Raw genomic sequence first — 15399 nt, 5'->3', positions numbered from 1 at the left:
GAGTCTAAAGCCCTGGATTATAGTACAGGTAGATGTTAAAGTGGAGACAGAGCCGTTATTTAGTGGTGACAGGAATATAAATACGTGCACTAACCTATAAGCTGGTATTTACTTCAGGAAGGTAAGTAATATTTTTCCTCTGATTGCTGAGCTGTCAGTTTAATGCAGCGTAAATAAACAGTAGGTGCCTGCTAGCTTGAAGTAGGAAGTGTTCATTCCACACGAGGAACAGATTACTGAAGCCTGATGCTCATCGTGCTGAAACACAACTTTCATTTTACCAGAAAATACACCCTACCGTGGAGGATTTTCGTGCCTGATCTATTAATTAACTTAACTCTGTTCTGTCAAAATGTAAACCAATTTGTTAAAAGCATCCCAGAGTTTTGGAGTTTGAAAACCAACTGGAAACGCAAGAAGGATGACTGTTCTGTAATCTGATCACAAATGCTAAAAATGACTACTTAGTATAATAAGCAGAAAGTATACCAAACCAAAAGAGACAAAGAACATATTTAAATAGAGAATTCAATCATCTCAGTTACCGAATTTACTCAAAATCCTCCTCCTTTGCTAATTAAAAGCAACTGGCACCTTTCATATTTTGCAACCTTGTGCTACCTAGGCCTGTTCAATATGTATGCTTCTTCTGCTCTCTGAAATATCTAAAGGTAAACCATTCATAAAAATCCGATCACATTCTTTAATTCTAATCAAAAGATTACTGAACTCCCCTGAGAGAAGTGGCAAGTATGAAGAGCAAATGATGATACCCTTCCTAACAGCATTCATGTAAAATGTGGTTTTCTTCCCATTTTCTACATACCACAAAGCTCTGACAGTATAGAGCAACTCAGGTTCTCCTTATACATAAGCACAAAGCAAAATATCTCCTGGCATCATTTAAGATGAGAACTTACCTTATCTAAAAAGTATAAAAGGTAATTTGGGGAGGTTTCTATTTAAAACCTGAACAAATTCTGATCATTAATCAGTGGACTGTAAAAGTCAAATGCAAAAAAAACCAATATTTTTGCATCTGACTACAACAGGTCCAGACAGAGTCTGAAGATCGATTCCGTCATATGCATTTATTTTATATACTTCATCAGTCCCAGGTACGAATATGACACAAGAGTCATCCGAGACAACACGTCTTAGAAGAAAAGATGTGTTTGTGTAAAGGGCATATCTGTGTATGGCCCTTTTGGAAATTTACAGAGCAGATGAAAACCCACCAGAGTGCTTTATAGAGTCCCTGCTGTATATCCATGTTGTATTTAGCTTAACAGTGTTTGTAACCAAAAGGTTTTAACAATAATGAGGAACAGGTGCCTGTCACCTGACCTTTTAGGCCTAATTTACAATCCGCAACCTGTCACATGAAAAAAATCATTGAAAATCTCTCCCAGATATTTCAGTCTTTGCTAATTTAATGCAGACTTGCCTAACCATCATTTAGCACATCATCTTATTCAATCGCAGGTTCATATAGCTTGGCAACAGACTTCTTTGCAGAAATAAACCATTATTCATTTTGTTGTTGTTCTTGTTTAAGATGCTGAGAGACAAAAGAACTCCTTTTGTAGATTATCAACCAAAGAATATATTAATTTATTACAACAACTGAACAAAAGGCATTCCTTTGGAATACTTTTACATACAAAGAACTATTATTTATTACATATTTCAGCTTGTGGGAAAATGAAGAATGCATTGATTCTGGAAATAACTATTCAGACTTTTGGAAGTTCTTTAAGTCTTCTTTCTCTGCTGATATTTTTTTTTTTCTGCTTCCTCCCTTCATTCCCCCCCCGCCTTGTCCCCCCATACCCACACCCCCCACATTTTAGGGCACTAGTACTTTAGGAAGGAAATCTCTATTTGTTCTTTTTTCATCCATCATTTGTATTCATTATTTAGAAAGGAATATAAAATTGGGCAGTGATTCTTATTTCTCTTGTATAATCTTGTTACATGCAGCCATACTCAAATTTAACAATGCTTTGTATTTTATAGCTACTGTTTACATATTATGTGTTACATATGACTGAACGACTCTACATTTAAAATATTGTTTCCATTAGGAAAAATATGAAGTAATAAGTGTCAAATGGAGATGAAGAATAAACATGCCCGGTATATTTATAAAATGTATAGTCATTTAAAATGTGCACAAATAGGATACATATTTTGCTACTGTTACATTTTATATAGAATACACATTGTCTAAAGTGTATTTAATAATGTGCCTAACCGAGTTAGTTAAAGTATTTATGTCTGGTGATTGTGTTAAACACTTGGAGAGGTAGTGAAAGATACAGCCAGTTACTCCTGCTAACTAAAGTTGAGATTATGCGCTTATTATAACCTTTTCTAACAATGTGAGAAAAACAGAGTAAATATATTAAAATTGTTTCACAACAGATGCTTAGGTTGTTAATATTTAAGATGCCTATTCATGCTATTCCTGTCTGCACATTTGTCAAAAATGTAAGCCTGAATGCTAATGTTTGCCAGCAGACTGGAGCAGGCGGTATACGAATGTACTACTGTTCTACTAAAATAATATGCAATAGAAATGAAGGACCGCTGCTAAATCATAGCACGAGTACCACACAGCAGAGTAAAGGTCTTTAGAGCAAACACCTCAACCTTGGCTTTCTCCAGTCTTAGTTTCCCCCCCCCCCCCAGCTACTTTTGACGACAGAATAAATCTTAATTCCTGACATCTCAGAAAAATCCACTTTAGATTGGGTGTAAATTTCAAGAAAGTTTCAGCGGGATGAGTTACTCTGTCAGCAGTACAAACACTGTAGATTTCAGGGACTGCTTAGGACAAATCCTGACACCCAGCAAGTCGCATTTTACTCATTCTTACCCCCTCTTCTGTCCTCTTGGGAAACTCAGGTCCCCTGGCCTCCCAGGATGGACCCCCAGCCAGTCGGGGCAGAAAGGTTCTCTCCTGAGAACAGGACGTCTTTAGCTTTTCTGTCTCTTTAGAACCATGTGGAGTCCAAGTCTTAACAGCATTTGCCTGGAAATCCGGAATGCTGCTGAGAAAGTTCGCCCAGGAAAGGCGCAGAGGTCCAAGCTGCCAACCAGGGCACTTTTGAGACGCGATCCGGTGGTTGACGCTTGTAAGTGAAATTTGCTACGCTCTAATTAAGGTCAGGGCCAAAATCTCCAGCAAGAGCCCTAAGCCCTTCTCCGTCTTCTGGGGTCGCCCCCAAGAGTCCAGCTCGGTGGATTTCCCCGGTACGCGCCTGTCACTCCCCGGACCTGCCACCCGCCTGCTTTGTCCTTCTCATCGTGGTGGTCCAAACCCACGCTCTGCCGCCTCGGGAGCCTCGGTAGTGGAGCGCTCAGAGAAGGCCGCCACGCTCGGGTCGGGGCCGCAGGAGGGAGACACGGCGCGGACCCCGAGGCCGCACCTGTGATGTCTCTGTCCCTGCAAAGAGGGCAGCACCTCTTCCGGCCTCCAGCCCAACTCCAAACCCACATTCCCTCCAGCAGCGCCTTCAGGACCGACCTCACTACAACCGGCGAGGGCTCGAAACGCGGACTGCCGCCCCTTTCAAACTCCCGGCTCCAACTTGAACACCCCGGGGCCCGAGTGGCTCCCGGGATGGAGGAGTTGCCACAAACTTCCCAGGCCCCTCTCTCCGCCACTGCTCCCAACCAGCCGCGCCGGCGGGGGGCGGAGGAAGGCGCAGATGGACCGGGGAAGGATGCTGAGCTTAACTTGCGATCCGGCGGGGGAACGTTTCTACTCCCCAGCCTACTCCGCCCGGCCCCGGGGCGCACGGAGAGGGTCTCCCTTTCCCCGTGTGCTTCCTTCGGTCTTTTCGATCCCCCTTTTCTCTTCCCAAAGGGGTTCTACCGATGACCTGAAGGAGTTTGTTCAGCCAGGGTCTGTCGGGCAGGTGTGTGTGAGGGTGTCCACACCCCGAGAAAGAACGAATGGCATCTTCAAGTCCCCCGTCCCGGGTGCTCTCCCTCACTCTCCTGGCCACCCCTCCGGATCCGGCCGCGCGCGAGAGAAGGAGCTCGGAAGACCCCTGTCCCCGGGCGCCCACGAGAGAGGAGCCGAGTCGCCCCAACGACGGGCACCGCGGGTGGGTGGGCGCTACGGTGAAGTTTAGATCGACTCCGAAAAAAGAAAGACAGAGATAAAAGGTTAAGAGTAGGGGCCAAAAAGAAAAAAGAGAGAGAGAGAGGCAAAGGAGCAGAACTCACTCAGGCATGGGCGTTGGGGGCGGCGGTGGCTGTCGAGCACGGCCCGAGACCAGGCGCAGCTTCCCGGGCGGGCGCGGCGGCGTCGGACTTCCGAGGCGGCGGCTTCTGCCTCTGGTGCCGCCGCCGCCGGAGCTGCGGCTGCCGCGGAAGTTAATTGCAACTTGACTTTAAGTTGTCTTCTTTTCCCATCCGAAGTGGGCGTTTAAAGGGGAGAGAGAGGCGAGGAGCGAGCTAGCGAGCGCGCGGGGCCGAGGGAAGGAAGGGGGGGGAGGGAGGAGATGTTAACGGGGGGAGGGAGGGGGCGGCGGCGGGGGCGGGAGGGGGAAGGGGCCGGCGGGAGTCGCTCTCTGCTAGGCGGTCTCGGCGCCCGCAGTCTGGAGGCGCACCGGGGCGGCCGGGGCGGCCGGGGCGCCCCCCGCGGGAGCCCGCAGCAACCCGGGCGCGCATCCAGCCACAGCTCTCGGGCCGGGCACGCGGCGCCCGGGGGCTCAGCGGACCCCGCGTAGCCGCCGCCGCCGCCCGCCGCCGCCGAGGAACGTGTGCGGCGCGGGCTGGCCGGCGGGGCGGCGAGGGCCCGGCCCGCCTCCCCAGCACCCACCCCGGCTTCTCCCCCTGGCGGTGGAGCCTCGGCGACCGCCGGCGACACTGAGCGCGCTGGAGCCCGAGCCGAGCCGAGCCCGAGTCGCCGCCGCCGCCGCCGCCGCCGCTCCCAGGCTCCCTCCCAGCGCGCCGGCCCGGGTGTGGGGGGCAGCGGGCCGGAGGGGCGCGGGCGGACGAGGGGCGCGCGCTACGATCGGCGCCGGAGACCGGACCCTCGGCCGCGAGGGTAAGTGTGGGCGCCTGGGGGAGCGCTTGGCTGTGCGCGGCGCGGTTCTTGACGCCCGCCAACCACCCCCCCTCACCTCTCCCGGGCCCCCAGCGCGCGCACCCCTCCTCCAGCCGCCTGCGGCTTCCTCTTGTTGTTCGTTGTTTGGCTGGGCTTTTTTTTTTTGGCTGGGGGGGGGGTGGGGAGCGGGAAGGGGATGATTGTAGCTGTGTGCCAGCGGAGGAGGAAGTCAGGTGAGAGGCCCCGACGCACCCCCCGCCCCAAGCCAGCCTCCGTGGGGTGGATCGCTCCCCACTAGGGGCATGTGGGCCAGCTTTTTTCTCTCGTCAGTGTTCGGTCGAGACGATCTTTCCTAGAGGGCCTCCTTCCCTTCCAACCTGCTCGGTGCACCTCTCTTCACCCCACCCTCGCCCCGCTCAGCACCCCATCCAGGAGCGCTGCACCCCAACTGCGGAGCACGTGGCGGAAAGAGGAGGAGGGGACCCTCTTGCAGACCCCCCCATGCCGCGCCCCTGCTCATTTATTTAATATCCTCCCGTCGGCAGCTGTACTTCTTTTCAACCCATTGGCAAAAGACGCCTAAACTGAGGTCCAATTTCTCCAAAAAGCGGGAAGCAAAAAGGGCAAGTGAGGATTAAATGACAGCGGACTCGGAGAGGAGAAGGGGCGAGGAAACCTTTCCAAAAGGGGAGTGAAACTCCAAACACCTCTGCAAGATCTAGGTGACTGGAGATTCAGGACCCAGGCTAAGGAGAAACTGGAACTCGGTCAACTTTGCTTTCTTTTCCTGCCGTTCTTACCCCCAGCTCTAAGGGAGCTAACAGGTCTTTTGTGTTGTGTTGTCTTTGGGAAATGCGCACTGAGTATGACAATAGAAAATGACTACTGTTTACTCAAAGTTAAGAGAATCGCAGAAAGAAAAAACACAGTGTTTACTTTCTCTCTTCGTGTGTGTGTGTGTGTGTGTGTGTATGTGTGTGTGTAGTCGTTAAGCTCGAACTGCAAAACGTCAGTTTGTAACAATAAGGACGGTAGAGGCGCCTCGGTGTATTTTTAGAAGCTGCACTTTGAGTTCCTTTCACACAAGGCTCGTTCTCTTATGAAGACCCCATAAATAATTGTATTTAGAGAGCAGGAAACTATGGGAGCAGGACGAAGATTGCTAAGATCTCCATCCCGCCAGCGCAGAGCACTGTTTTGCAGTGAAGTTCCTGGAAAGTGGCAGTGGGCTGAGAATTCAGTTTTTCCTCAAAGCTCTGTTAGGTCCTCTTCTGTCAGATGTCTATGAATAAAGCACGCTGGGAAAATCCTGATATCTGTGCCCTCTTATTTTACCTTTTACACAGTGGTTGATTCTGCTTTCAAGTCCTGGTGACGGTACATCAACTGTGCTGTATTTTTGTGTGGTTTTTCTAAATAAAGGATAATACTGCCTGTATTCACACTGGTTTCTGATATGCCTGTTCTTTTCTATCAATGGGTATTGAATTCACTGGAATTTATCCATCTTTTTCAGTTGATTGTCATTTTATGCAGAGTTGACAATTCTAAAGACATAAGAATGTAGAAAGTTTATGAATTAGCGTTCTTTAAGAGAACTAGCCCCTCGTTTTTTTTTAAGACACAGGTGCCCACCTCAGCTTCTGGTTCTAAAGCAAAAAGGTATAAATGATTGCAATGGGCAAAACAAAATAAAACCCAAGTTTTCCTTTCTGGACCACTTTCTGTCTCCACAGGGTCCAAGAGACACCAAATCCTCCTGCCTTCATTTACCAAAATGCTGAATTGCCTAACTAGTACCAATATCTCCATCTGGGAATGACATCAGGTTTGGAATGGAAAGAATAAATTCTCGGTCTTTAATTACCCTTATTAGCAATTTCTTGAAGCAGGAAGCTGATTCTCCAATTCTGAAAGCCTGAACTGAAGCTTAGCAGAAATCGAAATATAAAAAAAGGATTGTTTCTCCTCCCTTACACACTCTTACGTACTCATCTACTCCTCCAAATTATCAACCAAGCCCCCAGAATTTAAGGTGTGATATGGTCCTCTGCATTAAACCAAGGGAACATTTTGCCCCAACCTTTTGAATTTGCTTTCCCCTGGGGAAATAGTCTTATACAGAGAACTCATAGTCACTGTTATAATGTAGAATGATGTAATGATGGGTACAGTGCATGAAATAACATATCTTGGTAAACGCAATGTAAACCCTGTCCCCTGGCACATAGTAGGAATACATTAAATACTTACTGGATTAATAAGTTAATGAAATATTGTAATTGGCCACAAATTCAATGGTATAGGGCTAAGGCTTTTTTTCAGAAGGAAAAATCATCTTGCCTGAAAGTTATTAGGGTAATACGTTTGTGCTGCTAGTTTTTTTTTTTAACAAGTCCAAACCTAATTTAAATGGTTGAAAGACAACTAAATCTGAAGCCTATCAATTGGTCAATAATAATAGCTAGTGTCAAAAGCTCATTATCTTCCTAGGAGAACAGACAGTAAAATATTACCTACTAAATAGTATGAGAAAGATGCAAAGGAAGAATAAAACAGTCTTGGCCTGCAAGGCACTTACTTGCTGGGAAAATGACATTATAATGTGAAAAGACAACTCAGCAGATCAGTAAATGGTTTGAGTCAAAGGAATATTTTTTTTAAATAGTTTTTTTTTTCCTTTTTAAACTGGAGGAAATAGACATCCTGAAGTTCCAGGTTGGAAGGCATTTTTAAAGTTGATTTGTTGAGTGAAAACTTTAGGGACCATCAATACAAACATCTTGAGTGAAGGGAAACTCACCACTTACCTCCATAGAGGCAAGGATTTTATCTAAAGAATACTTATCACAGAGTAGAGTTCAGTGTACACTGTGTGAATGAATAACATCCTAAGTAGTTCTGTCTTTGTACACTTTATGACATCTTTGTCTTAAATTGCACAGAATCGGTCTTCCTAATACTTCCAGCCATTAGTTCTGCCACCTGCTGCAAAACAGAGCAAATCTATTGTATTTGTCAGGATAGGCTATGTTATGCCAGAGTAACAAACAATTCCAATTTTTAGTGACCTATAATGGCAAAGGTTGTCTTCTTGGTTATGCGATGAGTCCACTGCAGGTCTACTGGTCTGTTCCACGTCTCCTCATTTAGGGTCGCAGGCAGATGGAACAGTTGCCACCTTGAATGTTTCATGTTGCTATGGTAAAAATAAAGATCACTCTGGAGAGTCTCGTACTGGTATTTAAGTGCTGCGGCCAGAAGTGACACACATCATTTGGGCACACAACTCATTGTCCAAGAGTGATGACATGGCTCCATGGAATCATCACAACAAGGCCCAACAGAGCAGCCTACCTTGTGCCCCAAAGTGGAGAACTATGGTACACAGCTCTAAAAACTGATATATTCATGGTGACTTGTGTCCACATGATCGCCTCCAGCTAACTGATTTCTTCCTGCCACTTTGTGGCCCAAATGTTCCCCTCCTCAGGGTAAACGCTGCCAGAGAGTCCACCAGCTTAAAGGGAGACATGCTGTGGTTTCTTTCACCATCCACTCTCTGAATGCAGCCCTATAACCCACCCCTCCCCCACCAAAATGTGGCACCCTATCAGTTTTAAGTCACTCTTTATCCATTTATTAATATTATATACACTGTATTTTCTCAAGACTTGTTTTCCTGGAAAGGGTACAATGAACAGGAACTTTTAAGAACTGTTATCAGAAGATGTCATGATCATTATCAAACTTTGAAATTTGGTCTCGAGTCATTACTTCCCTTATTTTAAATGTCACAATCTTGTGACACACACACAAAAATTCTCTTGGAAGTATTCATTCATGTATTCATTCATTCATTCATTCATCCATATTTTTGTTCATTCAGTAACCATTCATCGTGTACCTACTAGATGCCAGGCACCCTATTAAGGGTTGGGGATATAGAGGTGGGTAGAGTCCTCCTTTTCAAGAAATACATTTTCCAATTGGATAGATGCAGAAAGAATTTTGAATTTTGAATTCTATTAGAATTGCAATGCTAGTAGAGGCACAAAGTGCTATGGGAACACTTGGGTAGAAGCAAATAACTCTCCAGCAGGATTGAGGAAAGTTCCATAGAGGAGTTGAACTAAGTCTTGAGGATATATGAGATTCCTTTAGGCAAAAAAGGAAGATGGAGGGAAGATATTTCAAGCAGAGTCCAGCAGGAGTCAGGGCACTGAGGATAACAAAGCTTGTCATTTAGGGGACTACAGGGAATTCAGTGTGGCTGGAACATGGGGTCTTTGCAAAGGATGAAACCAAAGAGCTTCAAATTGTGAAGGACCTTGAAGACATACTCTATAGAGTTTAGGCATCAAGGGATTGCAAACTCTTACATTACCTTGGTCCAAGCACGAATGTAAATGAGCAAAGCAGACGGAGTTGAAGACCATAAGCATTGGTAGCGACAATGGCAAGCAGGAGAGAGATTCTCTGCCTAAGTGGAATGGTGAAGGCCAATCATACCAAGTGTCAGATCTTCCAGCTTTTAAAGAGAAGCTACTGATTCAGATTGCTATGAAAAATTGAAATCTTAAATGTTGAGGACTTATCCACATTTTAAAGAACACATGTGGAGCTACTGATTCAGATTGCTATGAAAAATTGCAATCTTAAATGTTGAGGACTTATCCACATTTTAAAGAACCCATGTGGAGGGAAAACGTCTACAGGTCAAAATCAGCTTAAGGACCCCCAGTCAGTCGCCTGTTTCCTACTTCATGAGATAGGGAGTCATTAAAGCTTGTAAGGATGGGGTAACACCATCAGATCTCTTTAGAAAGGTCACTCTGGTGGCAGAGTGGATAGGAAAAGGCTGGAGCCGGGAGGGTCTAGTTGATACCGCATAACCATCTGAGCGATGATGCAAAGCCCTCTATAACACTGCCCATTTTATAGGACACAACTTCCCATGTATATAGGGGGTACCCAATAAATATTTGCAGAGCTAATAAATGAAAGAGAAGAAAACTGAAGTTTTAGAAGGGGGGCACATATTTTGAGTACTCCTTATGTTATACACTTCCTTTGCTAGACTGTTTATTTTTCAAGAGCAAAACAGTCCTTTTTTTTAATGACTTTTTGAAAAGTTTATTGGAGTATAGTTGATTTACAATGTTGTGTTAATTTCAGGTGTACAGCATAGTGATTCAGTTATACATATACTCATTCTTTTTCAGATTCGTTTCCCATATACGTTATTACAGAATACTGAGTAGAGCTCCCTGTGCTATGCAGTAGGCCCTTGTTGTTCATCTATTTTGTATATAGTAGTGTGTATACATTAATCCCAAGCTCCTAATTTATCCCTCCCTGCCACATTCCCCCTTTGGTAACCATACATTTGTTTTCAAAATCTGTGAGTCTGTTTCTGTTTTGTACATAAGTTCATTTATACAATTTTTTAAAATTAGATTCCACATATGAGTGACATCATAAGATATGTCTTTCTCTGTCTGACTTACTTCACTTAATTTCCATTGGCAGATGAATGGATAAAGAAGATGTGGCACATATATACAATAGAATATTACTCAGCCATAAAAAAGAACGAAATAATGCCACTTGCAGCAACGTGGATGCACAATGATCTTTTCTTGATCAGATGTAATTTTTCTGTGTCATTCTCTGATACATATTATTGGATTTTTAAAATGCATAAATCATTCAGTGCGGGACACAAAGATCAGCAGGCATCAGAATATGTGTTGTCTGGGACTAAACTTCCTGATCTTTCCACCTTATTGAGGAATGCCATCTAAACAGTTGGATTTTGTACTGGGCCCTAAAACTATCCTCAGGCTCTGTGGAACTACAGAGGCCCATTTGTATAGCTTATGTATGTTTCTAGTGAAAGCCAAATTCTTTATTACTGTCCTTCAGAGTATATTATAACTCAGTCTGTCCTATATCCATGTGCCCAAGACCGTCTCAATGATGTTAATTTTTCAATTAAAAAAATTGAGGACACCAAACCCTCCTTTTTCCCAGCTCCTTTCCTGCTTTGAAACCATACTTGCCTGCCATTCCACAGTCAGCAATCTGCAAGAACACCCCACACTCTCCCATAAACACCTGTATAACTTTAGAAACGCTAGATATTCTCTCATAAGGTATGTGATTGGTTTCTTGTAGGTTCTGTTCCCATGGGCACATCCAGATTCTTAAAGCCACTCAATTCACCGGGCAATCAAATCTTTAAATTCTCAACAGCTCGCTCTACAAATTGTCATTTTTTTACTCAGCTTTCTTGAGGTATAATTTCTATACAATAAAGTTCACCCGTTTTATATGTTCCATGAGTTTTGAAGACAAAGGAGCAGCATGAGCAAATCATAATATTTTACATGAATTTCAGAGTAAATTAACAGATATAGGCAAAGCAGCCTTGGGCGTCTGACTGCCTGGATTCTAATCCTGGTTCAGCTGCTTGTTTGACCTTGAACAAATTTCCTAATTTTCTGCCTCAACTTCCTCATCCTTATGATGGGGATAATAATTGTACCCACCTCCTCTAGAGAGTAAATGCCCAGGGTTTCAAAACAGCTAGTACTCAATAAAGGCTAACAATGGCTTCTTTTGTTAATGTTGTTGCTGTCATTATGATTCTAGTAGAAAAGAAATCCTGGGATCTAAACAAGAATAGAAAATGAATTGACTGGAATGTAAGTGGGGTAGAAGCAAGTCCCTCCTGGGTGATTTGCTGCTGTGCCAGGGACACACAAAGCCAGAGAATAATGATGGCCTCTATTTCTGGAGTACTTATTTTTTTACTTAAAGATGTTGGAAGAAATTCTTTTCCTATTAAAACAGTTATACATACACTAGAATTGAATGCAACGTTTTGGTTTTTTTTTTAATAAATTTATTAATTTTTAGCTGCGTTGGGTCTTCGTTGCTGTGCGTGGGCTTTCTCTAGTTGCAGCGAGTGGGAGGGCTGCTCTTCGCTGAGGTGTGCTGGCTTCTCATTGCGGTGGCTTCTCTTGTTGCAGAGCACGGGCTGTAGGCGCACGGGCTCAGTAGTTGTGGCTCGCGGGCTCAGTAGTTGCGGCTCGCGGGCTCTAGAGCGCAGGCTCGGTAGTTGTGGCGCACGGGCTTAGTTGTTCTGAGGCATGTGGGATCTTCCCGGACCAGGGCTCGAACCCGTGTCCCCTGCATTGGCAGGCGGATTTCTAACCACTACGCCAACAGGGAAGTCCCCTTGCATGCATTTTTAACAAAAACAGGAATCTTTGAGACTTGGAAGGGGAGGGGGGAGGACTGCCTGGAGACAGCATTTGCTTAGTTCTGCTGCCTCTTCTCCTCCTTCGCTTTGGTGGAAATGTTTCCAAATTCCAGACCATCCACACTAGTAACACTGACCTAAGATTGTTAAAGTACCTCCTATTTTGATATACTGTGAATGCTACCCAATGTTCCTATTTTAGGTGAAAAATATGTTGGAATAGGGAAGAAAGGTATTAGAGCAGAAGCTTGGGAAGATCAAAGTCACCAGGAAGACAAGAGCGTAACTGAATTCTAGTTTTGATTCTGTAACTAATCAGCTAGTTTGTTATGTCTTCCCACCCACCTAGAATAAATATATGTTGTTGAATGATCTTGGGAAAGACACCTAGTCTTTATTAGTCTCAGTTTCCTAACCCATCAAATTGGAACAGTAGATCTCAAACTTTAGTGTGTTTCGGAATTAAATAGAATGCTTATTTAAAATGCAGATTCCTTGGCTCCAAATCTATAAATTCAGATTCGGTAGAAAAAATACGCTGCGATCCAGCAATCCACATTGATTTGAGAAACTTGGGCTGTTAAGGGGCAGAAATCCAACTCAAAAAGGAAAGTTTGTTTCATTGCTTATTCTCCCTGCTACATACATATTCTCACACATACTCACATAAATTGGAAAATACAGTGTAAGGACTGCTTTAGGCATAATTAAATCTAGCTGCTCAAATAATGTCACCATCTCTCTCTTGGTCCTCTTTTCTTCTGTTTTCACTTTATCCTCAGGCTGGTTGTCCCTTTACTAGAGTAAGCTACTCCCTCCAGGCTTCCATTCTTCTGACGTAGAAACCCCAGCACAAAGAGCGTTCCTCTTTCTCAAAGTTTCCAGAAATTACACCTGGTTGTGACTGGATCAAATTGCATCCTGTACCCAGACCTCACCCTGGTCAGGGGCTGCAGTTCTTTAACTCACCAGCCTTGGGTCACATGCCCATCTTGGATTTGAGAGTGTTAGCCACACTACCCAAATCAGGTAGTCTGGGAGTTCTCCAAGACACATTGGGGATAATTTCCCAGAAATAGGGAAAGTGGATGCTTATTGGCCAAAACTGTAGATTTCCATCCACTACTGTACATTTCCTAGAAGTACTTAGATGAGAATAAGCCAACTGCTCTGTTACAAACGGATGACCAGTGTACCAAGATATTGAGGCCTTCAACCTTTCAGGTGACCCGACAGCGCCTGGGAAGGGCTATGATGGTCAGAGTCCCTGAGCCAGTTGCCTCAACCATTTACCCCAGCGTTCTTGGCCAATATTAAGCACTTTCTATGTGCACCATGAAGATGATTTATATGCAGCTCACCTGTGACTTGCACGTTGCGAATCAATGGATTTTGAGAATCATTCACACTTTGGGGTCATCTCAAACACAATAATATTGTTATTCTAAGATCTTCCTGAGATAACTTGGAAGTTGGCTTACGCAAATGAAAGGACAATAAAAGCTCCCCTTCTGGTGCAAAAAAGTAGGACAGACAAACAAGCAGGGCCAACAGTTATATCCTACTTTGAATTGGTTTTCAGTTTGGTTTTATTTAATATTCTTGGGCAAATGTAGTCTGTTCCATCTAATGGATACAGTCCTAGTCTAAATCTCAGTTAATGTCTGGAACACGAATGGATGCACATTATACAGACAGTGTAAAGGGTTAAGCTGGCAACAGCATAGAACAGAAAACTGAGTTAACTATTGGTCATCAGTTATGTTTTAGGTGCATTATGTGCAAGTTCGTGGAAAAAGTGACTTCTAATAAATGGACCGTCAGCCCATTCTTTTGTTAAGTGAAGAGGCTACTACGTTTTGTTAAACTCATTAATAAGATTAGCAAAATAAAATGTCTACCTCTTCATTTTACTATTAAGTCATTAGTTTAGTTTCAGATGGCCTCTCCATGCCCTCCCTCCCCATTTTCATCTCCTCCAAAGCAACCCAATGTACCAAAGAAAGTATTTTCAACACATGGTGCTAGAATGACTAGACATCCATAGAGAAAACAAACAAACAAAAAGCCCTTGATCCCTCCCTCACATCATACACAACAATTCATTGGCAACAGATTATAGCTATAAATGTAGAAGCTAAAGCCCTAAAGCTTGTAGAGCTTTATGTTTTAAAACATAAGTTGGAGATAGACAAAGGTTTCTTAGAGAAGCCAAAAAAAATCAATAATCATAAAAGAAAAAAATAGATAAATTACATGTTAAAATAAAAAGTTTCTCCTCATCTAAAGGAAAGAGGGGGAGGAATAAAGCCTGGGAATCCATGATCAAACAGTCATTGCCATCAGGAGGATTTCCTCTCTTGTGCATTAGTTCAAGTCGTTTTGACTTGTAAGTGATTGAAGCTGACTCTGAGCTCAAGCAAAAAAGGAAAAGCAGACTGGGGCTTTTCATGGAATCCAAAGTCAGGGGTGCAGTGCGGCCTCCCAGAACAGAAGTCCTGAAGCGCTAGAGGGAACCCAGTCCATCTTCTTTCTCCATCTCTCTTCTTTGGCTTTCTTCCTTATGACTGTCCAGCTGCTCCTCTCCTCAGTTACGTAGCAGAACATGGTTGCAGGTTGTTCTCATGCCATGGATGTTCCAGTGGAGCCATCCAGAGACAGGACCATCTTTCTGTCTTTCACAATTCTCAAGGAAGAGTCTGATCGGTCCACTTGGGTCCATGACCGCCCTTAATCCAATAAACTGACCAGAGGAAGGACAATGTTTAAAGAACACAGCAGTTCCTTTCATCTATGAGAATGTAGGGTGAAAAGAAATTGCATTCTAGTTGATATTAACTCCACGTTTCCTCTTTATTAGACAAGAGACAGAGTTGATGAAAATTTTGTACTTGGTCAGTTTTTAATGGCTACAAATTTTGATGTATTGATGTACTATATCTTTGGTTATCTAACCTCAGCATCTCTGCATTTCTGCAAGTTGACTGATATATATTAAGGACCATAAACAAAATTAGTCCATTTTTTAAATGGGCAAATTTATTTGTGAATTATTAGCCAAGAT

The 15399-nt window shown here is 44.0% G+C and overlaps 1 protein-coding gene across 1 annotated transcript in view; it reads right to left on the bottom strand.

The window, feature by feature from the left end:
* Positions 1-4446, bottom strand: part of SATB1 (SATB homeobox 1) — a 99586-nt gene extending 95140 nt beyond the window's left edge. The window contains exon 1 of the mRNA XM_079921788.1: positions 4240-4446. The gene's annotated coding sequence lies outside the window, so the exon portion shown is untranslated. The remainder of the gene's footprint in view (positions 1-4239) is intronic.
* Positions 4447-15399: the final 10953 nt, after the last annotated feature.

Source organism: Stenella coeruleoalba (genome assembly GCF_951394435.1).
Source record: "Stenella coeruleoalba genome assembly, chromosome: 5".
NCBI lineage: Eukaryota > Metazoa > Chordata > Mammalia > Artiodactyla > Delphinidae > Stenella > Stenella coeruleoalba.
This window is presented reverse-complemented; position numbering and strand designations above follow the sequence as displayed.